We start from the raw sequence: 17,307 nt of genomic DNA, 5'->3' as shown, positions 1-17,307 counted from the left end.
TTTTTTACAGTAAAAGACACTGTGGCCAGATGTTAGCTGGCGGTCATAAAAGAATCACTTCCATATACACTCACTGGCCACTTTATTAGGTACACCTGTCCAACTGTGTGTTAAGACTTAATTTCTAATCAGCCAATCACATGGCGGCAACTCAGTGCATTTAGGCATGTAGACATGGTCAAGACAATCTCCTGCAGTTCAAACCGAGCATCAGTATGGGGAAGAAAGGTGATTTGAGTGCCTTTGAACGTGGCATGATTGTTGGTGCCAGAAGGGCTGGTCTGAGAATTTCAGAAACTGCTGATCTACTGGGATTTTCACGCACAACCATCTCTAGGGTTTACAGAGAATGGTCCGAAAAAGAAAAAAAATCCAGTGAGCGGCAGTTCTGTGGCCGGAAATGCCATGTTGATGCCAGAGGTCAGAGGAGAATGGGCAGACTGGTTCGAGCTGATAGAAAGGCAACAGTGACTCAAATTGCCACCCGTTACAACCAAGGTAGGCAGAAGAGCATCTCTGAACGCACAGTGCGTCGAACTTTGAGGCAGATGGGCTACAGCAGCAGAAGACCACACTGGGTACCACTCCTCTCAGCTAAGAACAGGAAACTGAGGCTACAATTTGCACAAGCTCATCGAAATTGGACAGTAGAAGATTGGAAAAACGTTGCCTGGTCTGATGAGTCTCGATTTCTGCTGCGACATTCGGATGGTAGGGTCAGAATTTGGCGTAAACAACATGAAAGCATGGATCCATCCTGCCTTGTATCAACGGTTCAGGCTGGTGGTGGTGGTGTCATGGTGTGGGGAATTTTTTCTGGGCACTCTTTGGGCCCCTTGGTACCAACTGAGCATCGTTGCAACGCCACAGCCTACCTGAGTATTGTTGCTGACCATGTCCATCCCTTTATGACCACAATGTACCCAACATCTGATGGCTACTTTCAGCAGGATAATGCGCCATGTCATAAAGCTCGAATCATCTCAGATTGGTTTCTTGAACATGACAATGAGTTTACTGTACTCAAATGGCCTCCTCAGTCACCAGATCTCAATCCAATAGAGCATCTTTGGGATGAGGTGGAACGGGAGATTCGCATCAGGGATGTGCAGCCGACAAATCTGCGCCAACTGTGTGATGCCATCATGTCAATATGGTCCAAAATCTCTGAGGAATGCTTCCAGCACCTTGTTGAATCTCTGCCACGAAGAATTGAGGCAGTTCTGAAGGCAAAAGGGGGTCCAACCCGTTACTAGCATGGTGTACCTAATAAAGTGGCCAGTGAGTGTATATATATATATATGTGCAGAATGATTTACATGGGAAATTAAGAATTACCTAGGCCTTGGCCCGGTTTCCTGGGTAGTGGACAGAGCAGGTGAGTCATGGAGGTGCCACTGCGGTTCCAAAGGGGAAATCATCTGGTAAGCGGACACTGGACGGCAGCAGCATAGTAGACTGATGTGTATGATGGCTGCTGTGTTGTCCTCTGGCTGCTCATGAGCAAGGCACGCAGGTCTGTAAAAGCGCACCCTGATGGCGAGCGCCCTGGTGACGTCTGGAGCGTCGGAAGTAATGGATCCACTTCTAGGGATGCTCTGAATTCGAATGGCAGCGCTGTTTGTTTGAGCATTGACTGCTGGATGAAAGCTGCGGTCAGCCCAGTGGAGGAGTGGCTAGGTGACAGCCTGTGCATATCCTCCTCAGTGGCAGCACTAGGAAAGTGGATTGTACCAGTAGGATGGACAAGTCCACAGCCTCCAAAGCAGATCATTCGTAAGTAATGATTTCTCCTCATAATCCGGTACCTAAACGGCTCCTGAGTGGTAAGTGACGTCTTTGAATGAATGTTCACCTTGTAATTGAGGTTTCTTGTCATTTTCCTTGTTTGAGAAAACCTAGGAAATGTGTGACAAAAAACAAGTTTAGGGAATATTACCTATGCAAGATAAGGTCACAAAATTCCAAGGGTCAACGACCATTCTAAATTGAATGGGTGTGCCCTTGTTAGAGTGCAGCCGCTACACAGTTGAGGCGGAGTCAGTATCAGTCTGGGAGTCTTGCTGGGAATCACTGGTTTTGTTGACGCAAAGAAAAGTTATTTCAGTCTTATCTATACAAGACCATCTGTGGAAGCAGTGAATCCTTCCTGTAAATGATTGATGGAAGTTCTTCCCCTCATCAAAGCTAGTGGTGTGTAGGGAAAAATCTGAAAGCAAGGTTTTCTTTACCTCATCCTCAAAGCGCTAATATTCCCTTAACCCCTTAACGTCCATTGTCGGACATTAACCGTCATTGGACCCCTTCCCGTTTGGTGCAGGCTCCAGCGATGAGCCCGCACCTTTTCCGGGACATGACCGCTGATCTGATCAGCTTACATGTGCCCGGAACAGCCGCGGGTGGAATCGCGATTCACCCACGACTGTTAACTTTATATGCTGCTGTCAAACTCTGACAGCGGCATTTAACATGCTTTTGCAGGAATCTCCTTCCATTGGCGACCGTGTTACATGACCGTGGGTCGCCATGACAACTCGAGGTCAGGAGAAGACCCCTGTGGTTGTTATTGCTGGATCGCCTGGTGGTCGGAGCTCATAGTAAGTGAGCATTTCTGCTAGATAGAGCAGAGCTGCAACCCTGCTGTATGTAGCAGAGGTGATCGGACAACTGCAGCTTCAAGTCTCTCATGAAGACTATTGAAGCAAGTACAAAAAATGTTTTTAAAAATATTACAAAAAATAAAGTTCAAATCACCCCCGTTTCGCCCCATTCAAAATAAAACAATAAAAAAATCAAGTATTCACATGTTTGGCATCGCCCGATCTATCAATATATAAAAACAATCCAATCGGTAAACGGCGTAGCGAAGAAAAAAATCTAAATGCCAGACAATGTAATAATGGGCGATCAAAAAGATGTTATCTGAACCAAAATGGTATCAAGAAAAACGTCAGCTCGGCGCACAAAAAATAAGCCCTCACCTGGCCCCAGATCCCGAATAATAGAGACGCTGCGGGAATCGGAAAATGGCGACCCTTTTTTTTTTTTTTTCTATACAAATTTTTTTAAAAAATTTCACCACTTGGTGAAAAAGAACCTAGACATGTTTGGTGTCTAAACTCGTAATGACCTGGAGAATCATAACGGCAGGTCAGTTTTAGCATTTAGTGAACCTAGTAAAAAATGCCAAACAAAAAACAAGTGTGGGATTGCACTTTTGTTTTTGCAATTTCACCACACTTGGAATTTTTTTCCCGTTTTCTGTTACACGACATGGTAAAACCAATGGTTGTCGTTTTTAGGTACAACTCATCCCACAAAAAACAAGCCCTCACATGGCCATTATGACCAAAAAAATAAAGTTATGGCTCTGGGAAGATGGGGAGCAAAAAATGAAAATGCCCCTGGTCGTTAAGGGGTTAAGGAAATATTGGCTATATGGGAAATAGCCCCTAAAATTGATGTGCCATTTCCAAAGCATCAAGATAGGCGATGTTACCTCTTGAAAATTTGGGAACTTCAGAAGGTCCCCTTGATAGAGAAGACGGATGGTCTCTACAAGAGAGCTTGAGAACCCTCTGTAGGTTCTTTCAAACTAGCCATTTCAGGAACATGTACAGCCAGGTTCCTGATGGTATTGCTGGACCAGATAAAAGACCAACTTTGTTATACTGTTGAAGAAAATGTAAGTCAGTGCAAGGACAGTCTTTAGGTGAATAGGGCCCTAAAAATGTTTGAAGGAAAGCAATCAGTTGATTCATGGTGTCAGCGCCACAGTAAGGGTTCACTCACACGAGCGTATAACTCAGGCGAGTGCTATCCAATGTTTTATCTGATTGAATTTGGCCCAATGTTATACTATGGGGCGGTGCAGATCTACTTGCAGTGTGCCGCGAGTGTCTGCGTAAATCCGATCACGTGCACCCATACAAGTCTATGGGAGCGTGTAAAACATCAGACTGCACTCTGATTTATAAGGACACAGACAATGGAGAAGATGGAAAAACTAAGTTTTCCATCTTCTCACCTGTGCTGCTATTCTCTCATGTAACTAACTCACACTAAGTCGAAACTTGGATCAAACTCAGATTACCTGAAAATAAGAGAGTAATTTATGAATGCGTGATCCGATCACAAACTTTGTAGTAGTGTATAATAATGTAGTGGAATTGGCATAAACCTGACGCATGACTGTCTGTCTAGGAGCTGTATGCAAAAAAAAAACTGCACATTGCCTTTAAATTCAATCCGTCTGCTGCCCATTCCTTTTAGAGACTTCTTAAAAAATTCCTGGTATAGATAACTGAACTTAGCCTGAAGGTGTGAACTGATTGGAATGGTAAACTATGAAAAGAGGTAAGAAAAAAATTCTTATTTGCATTTAAACAAATTGTTTTGTTTCAGAATTATGACTTGGGCTCTGTTCACAGTTCACTTCTTCCGCCACATTCGCTAAGTTGTATCCACAGAGTGCTTTTGGCATAAACCTGTTCTGGATTGTCTTGGCCTAACTTTTTTTTCTCTTTATAGGGATACATAGTTTGTTGTGCTTTACTATACAGTGGCATGCGGAAGTATTCACCCCCTTGGCATTTTACCTATTTTGTTACATTGAAACCTGTGTTCTAAATAGTTTTGTAATCTTGATTTTTGTGTGATGCATCTGCACTAAATAGTCTGTTAGTCAAGGGAGAAAAATATAGGCATACATTAAATCTATGGGATCAAATACCTAAAAATTAGAATTTGCATATCTATGTGCATATCTATTAACCCTTATGCAATTAAACGCCTAAAATGGAAAGGGAGTCCACCTGTGTGCAATCTAAGTGTCACATGGTCTATCAGTATAAACCCACCTTTACTAAAAGCCACAGAGGCTGCAACACCACTAAGCAAGAGGCACCACTACCCAAACAACACCATGAAGACCAAGGTGATCTCAAGTCAGGGACAAAGTTGTGTCAGGGTTGGGTTATATAAAAAAAAAAAAAAAAATAACCCAATCACTGATGATCCCCGGAGCACCATCAAATCCATTAACAGCAAATGGAAAAAACATGGTACCACAACAAACCTACCAAGAGAGGGCCACCCACCAAAACTCTAATGCCCTCCTTGCTTGGGCTGAATCACAGAGACCAAAGGTAACTCTGAAGTAGCAGCAAGCAGGAGTTCCCAAGCAGAGACTGGAGTATCTGTCCATATGACCACACTAATAATCAAAAAATGGGCGTGAATCGGGCAGCGAAACACGCGTCGGGGTGAGGGGACGCTGATTGGACACATCTACTTATATCGGTAACTAATGCACTGGCTTTTTCTCCTTCTCCTAAAGCACTTGTGGTTATTTCCAGGAGACATGATTTTCTAGCTTTTTATGATAGTTTTCTGATTATGAGTAGATATGGGGACTTTCTTTATATACACCAGTTTGTGGTTATATGGGCACATTATAACATGGCAGTGATATTGATAATGTGGTAGCTGTTATGAATGAGTCCCCGAGGAGGAAAAACAAAAACAAGCTAAGCCACAGAAAACCAGAGAGGTTGGTAGCTAAGCAGATTGCAGACCTCTGATCCTATCCACACAACTAGCAGTAGCCGTGGAGCGTACGTACGATGATCCTAGACGCCTCATCACAGCCGGAGAACTAAATAAGCCTAAAGCAAGAAAAGGGGAAATCTAAACTGCCCCAGAGCAGACCCCAAAGCAATAGACAGCCCCCAAACATGTATTTTCGGTGAGACAAGATGAAAACACAAACACAGATAGAAAAATAGGCTGAGCAAACGATGGGGCCCACACTAACTAGAAAGGACAGGAAAGATGCTGTCTGCAATCACGCACAAAACCCTGCCAAAAAATGTCCAACACTTTCTGATAACAAAAACCCTGAAGTCGCTAGACTTCAATTCCCTATATCAGCACTCTGGTATATTCTGAAGACAGAGCAAAAAGAGACCAATCTGATCAGGGACAAAAAGCAAACTGGCATAAACAGAGACATAAGAATGGAAATTCAGCACAGCCCCAGCAGGTAAACCAGACCAAATCTCATGTGAAAAAATAGCAGAGCACACTTAGCTTGAGAAGGCAGGAACAGAACTGGAAACCAGAACCTCAGGGCAGGAAAAATCACCAGCACAAAATTAGGGAGTCGGCTGTCTTAAATCCAGTCAGAGACTCCTGATGTCCACTCACAGTCCTCCTCCTCAGGTGGCAGGTCTCTGCCATTTAGATCAGCTTCATTACCTACTGTCACCACTAGAGGGAGCCCGGATGGAGAACTCACGACTCCTCTGTCAACACAGCCAGCTCCACCACCCTCACCAGAAGCCAGAGGTAAACCAGAAAATGAGTTCACAACAGGTAGCCTTGTATCCTATAGTATATACCCTATATAAGGATTAGTATAATGATTTTTATGGCATTTAATTTCATTTAAATATAATGGATATGGGGTTATTCTGATATAGTTTTTGATTATTATTTATATTGCAATTTTTGATATCATGGTGCTGCATTAATTACATCTGTTATGGCATTAACTGATAATTATGGAGATATTGTTGCCTTATAATATAATACACACTAGTGTTTTCTCAGTGTCCTCTTGACAGTATTTTGTATTTTATTGTATCATCTGTCCATAGGACTTTCTCCCAGAAGCTTTGTGGCTTATCAACATGTAGTTTGGAAAATTCCAGTCTGGCTTTTTTATGATTTTTTTTTTAATAATGTTGTCCTCCTTGGTCATCTCCCATGAAGTCCACTTTGACTCATACAACGATGGATGGTACATTCTGACACTGATGTTCCTTGAGCTTGAAGTTCACCTTTAATCTGTTTAAAGTTTTTCTGGGCTCTTTTGTTACCATTCTTATTATCCGTCTCTTTGATTTGTCATCAATTTTCCTCCTGCGGCCACGTCCAGGGAGATTGGTTATAGTCCCATGGAGCTTAAATTTCTGAATAATATGTGCAACTGTAGTCACAGGAATATCAAGCTGCTTGGAGATGGTCTTATAACTTTTAGCTTTTAACATGTTTGTCTATAATTTTCTTTCTAATCTCCTGAGACAACTCTTTCCTCCAGATTCAAGTTATTTCTGTGACCATTGTGGGTTTTTCTGTCATTAAACAAGGGGTGCCAACAATTTTAGTCACGTGTGTGTGTGTGTGTGTGTGTGTATATACATAATATATATATTATTTGCCTAAAATACAAAGGAAATGTGTTAACTTTAACCCTTTTAGAGATCATTTTATCTTCAACTTGCTTACCTGTTCAAAAATGTTTTTAGATAGATATTGACTAATAGGAGTGTGGACATGACAGGTTACCCTTTCGGATGAATTAAAACGGTACAGGTATTGTTGCAGAAATATCAGCGACTGCCTCGTTCATCTGTATCCAGCCCATTTGCATAAATGAATATGATTTTTAGCCACAGAAGCAAAATCTGCTCCGCTGGATGTGATACTCCATGTCAGAAACTGCAGAAAGCCGCCTATGCACAGCCACCTCTCCAGCATTGGCGACCGGTGGAGTATACTGTTGTCTTGCCATTATTGTCAGTCAGGTGATATTCATTTTGTATTATGTGTTACAATCAGTTCCTGCTTTTAGTAAAACCAAATGCAAGGCGCAAACCGACATATCTGATGCTAGTGATAGGGCTCATACTCACTTGCGAGAGACTCGCAGGATTCTAGTGCAAGTCTCTCGCTTGAAAACCTGGCACTGCCGCCGGGCACTTGGACCAGAGCGTGCGGCTGCATAGAAATACATGCTGCAAACCTTATTAAACAGATCTTAGACCTGCTATGTATTTACTGTGTACTTCATTTTAAAACCCTTGTAAGAATGTCTGTACCTTCCCAAAATTAAACTGAGCGTTTTATGCATCCAGCTGAAGAGTGAGCGAGCTCATGAGTCCTAGGGTATTCGGTCTCCACACTCGCTGCTTGTGCCGATCAGTGTGTGAGCTCAGCGGCAGGGAGGAGGTACACTGAGGAGCTGTCAGGCTATGTAGGCAGAGATTGAGTTAAATTTCCAAAAAGCATTATGCTGCCATTCTGATAAGGATTTTTCAATGTACATATAGCATCCTAGCCAGTTCTAGCATCTATTATACAATGTGTGCACGTGCTATTGTGAAATTTGGTGAAACATCCATTTTAAAGAGAATCTTGAGCAGACATAGGAAATTGTTTCCACCGTGTCCTTATCAATGTTGTTCTATTATTTCTTATGCCACCTCAAACTTGATCTTTTGAAGAGAATAATCCAGCTTTTGTCTACCATTGTGACTGTAGAAATCACTGTCTGTACTGGTATCTTCATGTCCCATGATGCCTTGTCCAGTCATGAAAAAGGTAGGAGTGAAAATGACTATATGTCTAGTGCATGGTAATTGGCTGTGAGTTGAAAGGAAAATGGTTTGATATTCAAACTTTTTGGAATATATTTATGTGGGATATTTGCCCTTTAGCCAAATATGAGCTATAGAAATGTGTTGGCGTGTTATTTATACACATGTTCATGTTTATTTCAGTTTTTTTTTTCATTTTTGAAGGCTGTACCTGCAGCAACTATTTGTCTAATCTTACGGGCAGGCAGCGTTGTACGTCTTTACAGTAAAGATTAGAGCTCTGTTCCATCATTAAATTGCTGTTAAAACCATAACTAATGCAAGCACACAATCGCCACATATTTGCGGCTGTTTTCTCAGCTCCATCAACAAGAATCCTGCTGCATTCTTCCTTAAAAATGACGGAACCCTTAAGGAACATTGAGAGTCCCACTAGAAGTGGCAAACCATCATTGCTTCCATTAGGAAGAGACGCCACGATGCAGATCTGAACATAGACTTAAGAAATCCAGACTAATGGCAGGTAGTAAATATTTGTTCCCCCTCATTAATTTTGACAAAATTAATCCCGTGGTGATATTTGGAGTGCATTAAAGTGACACTTTAAGGACGGGTTGGATATCAGGTTTTCAGCTTCTATTCCTACCAAAGTTTCACCCATATGATTCCCGTTGATCGAGGGATGTCTTCTTGCAGATTGATTCATGGGGGATTTATCATTGAATTCATACCAGTTTCCTGGCATACAAAATTGCAAATTATAGCACTCATAATATATGCAACTTTTTTTCCCACTGTTAACATCACTTTTCTGAAAGTTGATTGAGCTTAACAGAAGGGGCATAGCCAAATTTACAACAATTTATGCCACAGAGTGGAGGACATTATATTGCAAATATGTGCTGTTGTAGATTAGATTTTCTTGCTCACAGCAAGAGGTGCGCCTAATTTATTAGGAGCATCAGCCTCTTCATAAGATCACGCTGATTAAGGATGTGCCTAATTTATTAAGTCTGGTGTAAATAAGGCGAGTCTTAAGAAAGTCCCCCAATGATCCACATCGTGCAACTTGTACATTATAATCTAAGGGATAACGTTTCTCCATGTGAAGAGTGGTAGGCCAGGCCTGGCATGTCAGAGTGAGGAAATTTACATGCCATACATGCTCCTCTGGGAAATTGAAATATGCAAATTGCCTCTTCAGGGAGGACGAAAACTTGAACTCTAGTGCCACCTATTAGAAGCAGCAATCCTAAGAGTCATTATACGACTCTTGCTATACATGACAAGATAAAAACCAAACCAGAATCTCAATTTGCTGGCAGAGTCTTTTGGGGTGTTGTCCCTTGTCAGTGCTAAGTATGAGGTCTGATTTGGATAGATGAGAAGCTTAAGGCTGGGATCTAAGGAGTAACATTGCGGAGAATGACAGGCCAGGCCTGGGGTATAAGTGTCATCACTCTGACATGTCAGGCCTGGCTTGTCACTTAACACAATTTAAGACCAGATTCAGGAAGCCACATTTTTGGTCAGTGGGCTGTTTGTGTTCTCAGTGGACAGCATAGTGATCAAATAACCAGTGTGTTTGTGCACACCAACCGATAGCCCGTGTAAAAGAAAAAAAATAGCTTGCACTAACCTGCTCTGATGAACACATGTCATTAACGGGCATCTGCTGCTCTGATCTGGAATGCGACAAGCACACTGAGCTTGGTACGTCTGCAATTTGCAGACATAATTTGTATGGCTGTGAAAAACAGGCCTTACAGGTAGCCAGTTTAAAAAGGAAGGTCCATAGTAATGGAATAAATGGGATTTAATATTTTTTTTCTTTTAAACTCTTCTAGGATTACCATGTGGCTGCAGGCAAGCTGGTCATCTGCACAAAGAAGTAAGTCTACACACAAACTGTTTTGCTCATGTTAAAATTTCAGGTCAATGACTACTACTGTAATGAATTACTCCTAATATCAATAAAGTAAAATATTTATTCAAATTGCTTGCCTCGTTATTTTGTTGTCCTCAATGATGACTCGTACACCTATAAAAATACTGAAAAAAATGTATTGTACATTTTATTTGGTTCCATTTGGGCTAGAAGTATATAGAAAAAAATCATAGGCTGTTAGCTTTCACCATGTACAGAAATGTAAATTAAAACTTTAGGCTTTAACCCCTTTCTGACATCAGACGTACTATCCCGTCCATGGGACCCGGGCCCCTATGCCCATGGACGGGATAGTACGTCTTAGCGCGATCAGCGGCGCCCACGTGGTGAGCGCCGCTGATCACGGTCGGGTGTCAGCTGATTATCACAGCTGACACCCGACACAATGTGTCAGGGGCGGTCACGGACCGCCCCCGACACGTTAACCCCTTGCACACCGCGATCAAACATGATCGCGGTGTACCGGGGGTTAAAGGGAAGCATCGGCAGGGAGGGGGCTCCCTCTGTGCTTCCCTGAGCCCCCCACAGCAGCGCAATGTGCAGCGCTGCTGCGGGGGGCTCTTCCCCTGCAGGCCCCCGAATCCAAGATGGCGACGGGGGCCTGCATGGAGCTGACTTCCTCAGTGCCTGCAAAGCACAGGCATGAGGAAGTCTGCAGCAGTGCCTATGACAGATCGCTGATCTGTCACAGTGATCTGTGATGTGACAGATCAGCGATCTGTCACAGGACAGTGATGTCTATGTAATAAAGTTAAAAAAAAAAAAAAGTGTTAAAATAATTTTTAAAAAATCGCCAAATAAATTAGAAAAAAAAAAAAATATTCCCCCAATAAATCCATTTTTTGGAAATAAACAATAAAAGTACACATATTAGGTACCGCCGCGTCCGTAACGACCCGCCCTATAAAACTGTCCCATTAGTTAACCCCTTTAACGAACCCCTTAAAAAATAATGATTTATTATCATACGCCAAACAAAAAGTGCAATAACGCGCGATCAAAAAGACGCATATAAATATCCATGGTACCGCTGAATACGTCATCTTGTCCCGCAAAAAACGAGCCGCCATACAGCATCATCAGCGAAAAAATAAAAGTTATAGCTCGCAGAATAAAGCGATGCAAAAATAATTATTTTTTATATAAAATAGTTTTCATTGCATAAAAGCGCCAAAACATACAAAAATGACAAATGAGGTAACCGTACTGACCCGAAGAACAAAACCGCTTTATCAATTTTACCGCACACGGAACGGTGTAAACGCACCCCCCAAAAGAAATTCATGAAACGCTGGTTTTTGTTCATTCTGCGTCCCAAAAATCGGAATAAAAAGCGATCAAAAAATGTCACGTGCCCGAAAATGGTACCAATAAAAACGTCAACTCGTCCCACAAAAAATAAGACCTCACATGACTCGGTGAGTCAAAATATGGAAAAATTATAGCTCTCCATATGTGGTGATGCAAAAACTATTTTTACAATAAAAGCGTCTTTTAGTGTATGACAGCTGCCAAAAATACAAAACCGCCATAAATAGTAAATCAAACCCCCCGTTATCACCCCCTTAGTTAGGGAAAAATAATAAAATTAAAAGAAAATGTATTTATTTCCATTTTCCCATTAGGGTTAGGGCTAGGGTTAGGGCTGAGATTAGGGTTAGGGGTGTGTTGGGGTTTGGGTTGGAGTTAGAATTGGGGGTTTCCACTGTTTGGGCACATCAGGTGCTCTCCAAATGCAACATGGCGTCTGATCTCAATTCCAGCCTATTCTGAGTTGAAAAAGTCAAATGGTGCTCCTTCCCTTCCAAGCTCTGCCATGCACCCAAACAGTGCTTTACCCCCACATGTAGGGTATCAGCCTACTCAGGACAAATTGCAAAACAACTTTTGGGGTCCAATTTCTCCTGTTACCCTTAGGAAAAAAAAATTGGGGGCAAAAATATCATTTTTGTGGAAAAAATGTTTTTTTATTTTCACGCCCGAGCGTTATAAACTTCTGTGAAGCACTTGGGGGTTCAAAGTGCTCACCACACATCTAGATAAGTTCCGTGGGGGGTCTAGTGTCCAAAATGGGGTCACTTGTGGGGAGTTTCAATAGTTTAGGTACATCAGGGGCTCTCCAAACGCACATGACACCCGTAGACCATTCCATCAAATTCTGCATTCCAAAACGTCACTACTTCCCTTCCGAGCCCCGAAGTGTGTCCATACAGTAGTTTTCTCCCACATATGGGGTGTCAGCGTACTCAGGACAAATTGGACAACAACTTTTGGGGTTCAATTTCTCCTGTTACCCTTGGGAAAATAAAAAAATTGGGGACTAATTGATCATGTTTGTGGAAAAAATACAAATTTTTTATTTTCACGCCCGGGCGTTATAAACTTCTGTGAAGCACTGGGGGGTTCAAAGTGCTCACCACACACCTAGATAAGTTCCTTGGGAGGTCTAGTTTCCAAAATGGTGTCATTTGTGGGGGGTTTCCACTGTTTTGGTACATCAGGGGTTTTCCAATTGCGACATGGTGTCCGATCTCAATTCCAGCCAAAAACGTCAAATGGCGCTGCTTCCCTTCCGAGCTCTGCCATGCGCCCAAATAGTGGTTTACCCCCACATGTGGGGTATCAGCGTACTCAGGACAAATTGCACAATAACTTTTAGGATCCTGTTACCTTTGGGAAGATAAAAATTGGGGGTGAAAAGAATATTTTTGTGGAAAAAATGATTTTTTAATTGTACCGCTGTACGTTATAAACTTCTGTGAAGCCCTTGTGGGTTCAAAGTTCTCACCACATATCTAGATTAGTTCCTTGGGGGGTCTAGTTTCCAAAATGGGGTCACTTGTGGGGGGTTTCCACTGTTTAGGTACATCAAGGACTCTCCAAACGTGACATGGCGTCTGATCTGAATTCCAGACAATTTTGCATTGAAAAAGTCAAACGGCGCTCCTTCCCTTCTGAGCTCTGCCATGCGCCGAAACAGTGGTTCCCCCCGCATGTCAGGTATCAGCGTACTCAGGACAAATTGCACAATAACTTTTGCAATCCAGTTTCTCCTGTTACCCTTGGTAAAATAAAAAAAGTTGAACCTGAAGTATTTTTTTGTGAAAAAAAGTTAGATGTTCATTTTTTTTTTTTTTTAAATATTCAAAAAATTCCTGTGACGCTCCTAAAGGGTTAATAAACTTCTTGAATGTGGTTTTGACCACCTTAAGGGGTGCAGTTTTTAGAATGGTGTCACTTTGGGGTATTTTCTATCATATAGACCCCTCAAAGTGGCTTCAAATGTGATGTGGTCCGTAAAAATAAAATGGTGTTGCAAAAATGAGAAATCGCTGGTCAATTTTTAACCCTTATAACTTCCTAACAAAAAAAATTTCGGTTCCAAAATTGTGCTGATGTAAAGTAAACATGTGGGAAATGTTAGTTATCAAGTTTTTTGTGTGCCGTATCTCTGTGATTTAAGGGCATAAAAATTCAAAGTTGGAAAATTGCGAAATTTTCAAAATTTTCGCCAAATTTCCTTTTTTTCGCAAATAAACGCAAGTTATTTGAATTAAATTTTACCACTATCATGAAGTACAATATGTCACGAGAAAACATTGTCAGAATCACTGGGATCCATGGAAGCGTTTCAGAGTTATTACCTCATAAAGGGACAGTGGTCAGAATTGTAAAAATTGGCCCGGTCATGAACGTGCAAACCACCCTTGGGGTGAAGGGGTTAAAGCACTGAAAAGAAGTTGGATTGAATTGGCCATTGGTAGATCTGCCTTTTTCTTGTACAGCATGACAAATAGCATAAAATGTACTTTAAAATACAAAAAAACAGTGACAAATTGTTTGGTTATATTCTTTACCATAAAGAGTTATATATTTACTACGCTTCGCTTAAATAGCGCTATCATATTCTGTAGTGCTTCATCACTGTCCTGATTGGGGCTCACAATCTAGATTCCCTATCAGTATGTCTTTGGAATGTGGGAAGAGACCAGAGTAAATGCCCCGTCACACAGAGTGATATTGCCAGTGAGATCGCTGATTTTGTGACGCCACAGCAATCTCGCCAGCGAGATCGCTGTGTGTGACGGGGATCAGCGACAGGCCCCCCGCTGAGTATCGCTGATCATGCTCGATCGGCCTGGGCCATCTTTTCATCGCTGGTCTCCCGCTGGCCAGCACGCATCACTGCGTGTGGCAGCGAGAGACCAGCGATCAGCGAAGCTGGACGCTGGTTTCTAATGTAAATATCGGGTATCCAGGAGCCGCGGCTCCTGGATACTCGATGTTTACATTAGAAACCAGCTTGCTTGCTGGTCCTGATCGCTGGAGGGGCTGTCTAACAATGTCCCAGCGATCCCATCCATGTCAGATCGTTGGTGGGATCGCTGGGACATCGTTATGTGTAAAGGGGCCTTAAGGTGGAAATCCCACACAAACAAGGGGAGAAAATACAAATGTACTTGGTGGGATTTGAACTCGGGACCCCAGCACTGCAAAGCAACAGATGATGTTAATTAATAAGTTTGTAATAAGTTTTATGTACCCCAGAATGTTTCCACTGGCAAACACATCCTGAAAAAAATTAACACAATAATAAAGGAAAAAAGCGCGTATAAGCAGAGACCTGTCAATCCAGGAAAGCGGTGAGGAGAAGCCGCTGGGGACCCACCTGACTGACTTATCTACAGTGCAACTCGGTCCTCTTGACACTTGAGTGTCTGTCTATAGAGCACATAACGGAGTACGGTAGGTTAAAGTGAAAATAAGTAAATTAGAAGATATATTTGAATCTGACAAATATTGCAACCACAAAGAATTTGTGACCAGAGTATGCGGTCCACCTATGTCGCATCTTCTAAAGCATCTCAGCGCAGCTTCTGTGAGTGCAGAAAACTTTTTAAGGGTAAGTTCACACAGGACTTTTTTGCTGCATTTTTTTCATGTTTTTTTATGCTAATTTTCAGCTGCTTTTTCCATTACCAGCAAAGCCTATGAGATTTCAGAAATCTCATGCACACACATTGTTTTTTTGTGTGATCAGGATTTTGTGCTTTGCTGCGTTTTTTGGACATAGAACATGACACTTTCAGCGTTTTTGCTGCGAATTTTCAGCGTTTTTCACCCATTGACTTGAATGAGTGTTTAAAAAACACTGCAAAAACGCAGGTGTCATTATTTGCAGCGTTTTTGCTGTAGAAAAATCATGGACATTACCATGGACAAAGAGACCCACAAAAAAAACGCACCTATACTTCCGTTTTTGCCGCAGCTTCTTTCCTGCCAAGAAGATCAGGTTTTGCTGCAGAAAAAAAGCAGCAAAAACGTCCTGTGTGAACTTACCCTTAAAAGCTAGTCAGAGATATATTGCTGATTTCTAGTCTAAACCTGCAAAAATTGTTTAGGAGATCGAAAAACTGCATAAATGTTTTCCAGGAATAGACCAGTGTTCTGGTCAAAAATGTTCTATCTGCAGTGGCCGAGTAAGTGTTCTGAGTCTATACACAGAAGAATTAGGTCTCAATCCATAAAAGTTTTCACGTAATACACTTAGAAAAGTTGCTCAAAAACTTGGTGACTTTTGTTTTCAAAATGGGTGGACCTGGAGACTGGGGAGGAGTGGATATACTTACCTATCAAATTCATAAAAACTGTTGGCGTTTCTTGTGCCAGAAATGTTACTCCAGTCTACAACTGGAGTAGTATTTCTGGTGAGGTGCGTCAGCTTTAAGTAGTCTTAATTTGGTATATTTTATTTCTGCCCACCCCCTCATTAAGACTGGCATTCAAAACACCAGTCTTAAAGCACCACTCTTCTTTTATTTAACAGCTGGAGTGGTGCCACTAATCTAAGTTCCCAACATCTAGTATAATTACCTCCCCCCATCTTCATCTGTTATCATCACCATTCCGATTCTTCTGCAGGTTTTGACCTGCTGGATTGCGCCAGTGTTTGCTGAAGTGATTTGTAAGTCACAACTCAATGTAAATCTATGAGAAGCAGAACGAGGCTGTCATAGACTTACATTGAGAGCTGGTCAGTCAAAAGTTGTCACAAGGTGGCAAATCCGTACCAGAGTGGCACCAGGTAGAGCTGAAGATGTGGCCCATCAGTGTATTACTAGGATCAGGGAACTGAGATTAAAGGCACCACTCCATCACTGAAATAAATATGGTGCAAGTGCTTTAGAGTAAGACTGATCCTGATAGATCCGGTTTCCTGTGTAGTTTCTACTCAAAATATATTTATCAATCAATATATGCTGATTTTTTAGTTCTCGGTAAAGATTTATTTTTTACAGTCAATTTCAAGATCATCCAGCCGAGCTCTATCTATGGGGCTTCTACTTGCTAAATTTCCATTGTTGTGCTGCTGGTTAGGACATTCTGGAAGTGTGGATTTTTTTATGGCAGCAGCACAAGTAACCTGCCCTAATTTCTACTTTATAATAAACTAGCTGAAGAGCCCAGCATTGCCCGGGCATAACTAACTGTGGTTAGTTATAACAAATTATAATGATTATACTCCATCCCATAGTCCAGTGCCCATATACCCATCATACATATCCTCCATCCCATAGTCCCGTGCCCATATACCCATTATACATATCCTCCATCCCATAGTCCAGTGCCCATATACCCATCACACATCTTCCATCCCATAGTCCCGTGCCCATATACCCATCATACATATCCTCCATCCCATAGTCCCGTGCCCATATACCCATCACACATATATATCCCCTCCATCCCATAGTCCCGTGCCCATATACCCATCATACATATCCTCCATCCCATAGTCCCGTGCCCATATACCCATCACACTTTCTCCATCCCATAATTCCGTGCCCATATACCCATTATGACATCATCTTCGCCATGGCAACCTATTATGACATCATCACCATGGCAACCGTTATGACATAACCATTACCATTGCAACCCATTATGACATCAGCGTTGCCATGGCAACCATTATGA

General features: G+C 42.0%; 1 long non-coding RNA gene across 1 annotated transcript; it reads left to right on the top strand.

The window, feature by feature from the left end:
- The first annotated feature begins 701 nt into the window (after positions 1-701).
- LOC141047381 (uncharacterized) lies at positions 702-10,377 on the top strand. The gene is made up of 2 exons (XR_012219796.1): positions 702-8,904; positions 10,229-10,377. It is a non-coding gene; the product is annotated as an uncharacterized lncRNA (long non-coding RNA).
- The last annotated feature ends 6,930 nt before the right edge of the window (positions 10,378-17,307 follow it).

Source organism: Dendrobates tinctorius, unplaced genomic scaffold, assembly GCF_039654945.1.
Source record: "Dendrobates tinctorius isolate UK_male_01 unplaced genomic scaffold, ASM3965494v1 ptg000127l, whole genome shotgun sequence".
Classification (NCBI taxonomy): Eukaryota; Metazoa; Chordata; class Amphibia; order Anura; family Dendrobatidae; genus Dendrobates; species Dendrobates tinctorius.
This window is presented reverse-complemented; position numbering and strand designations above follow the sequence as displayed.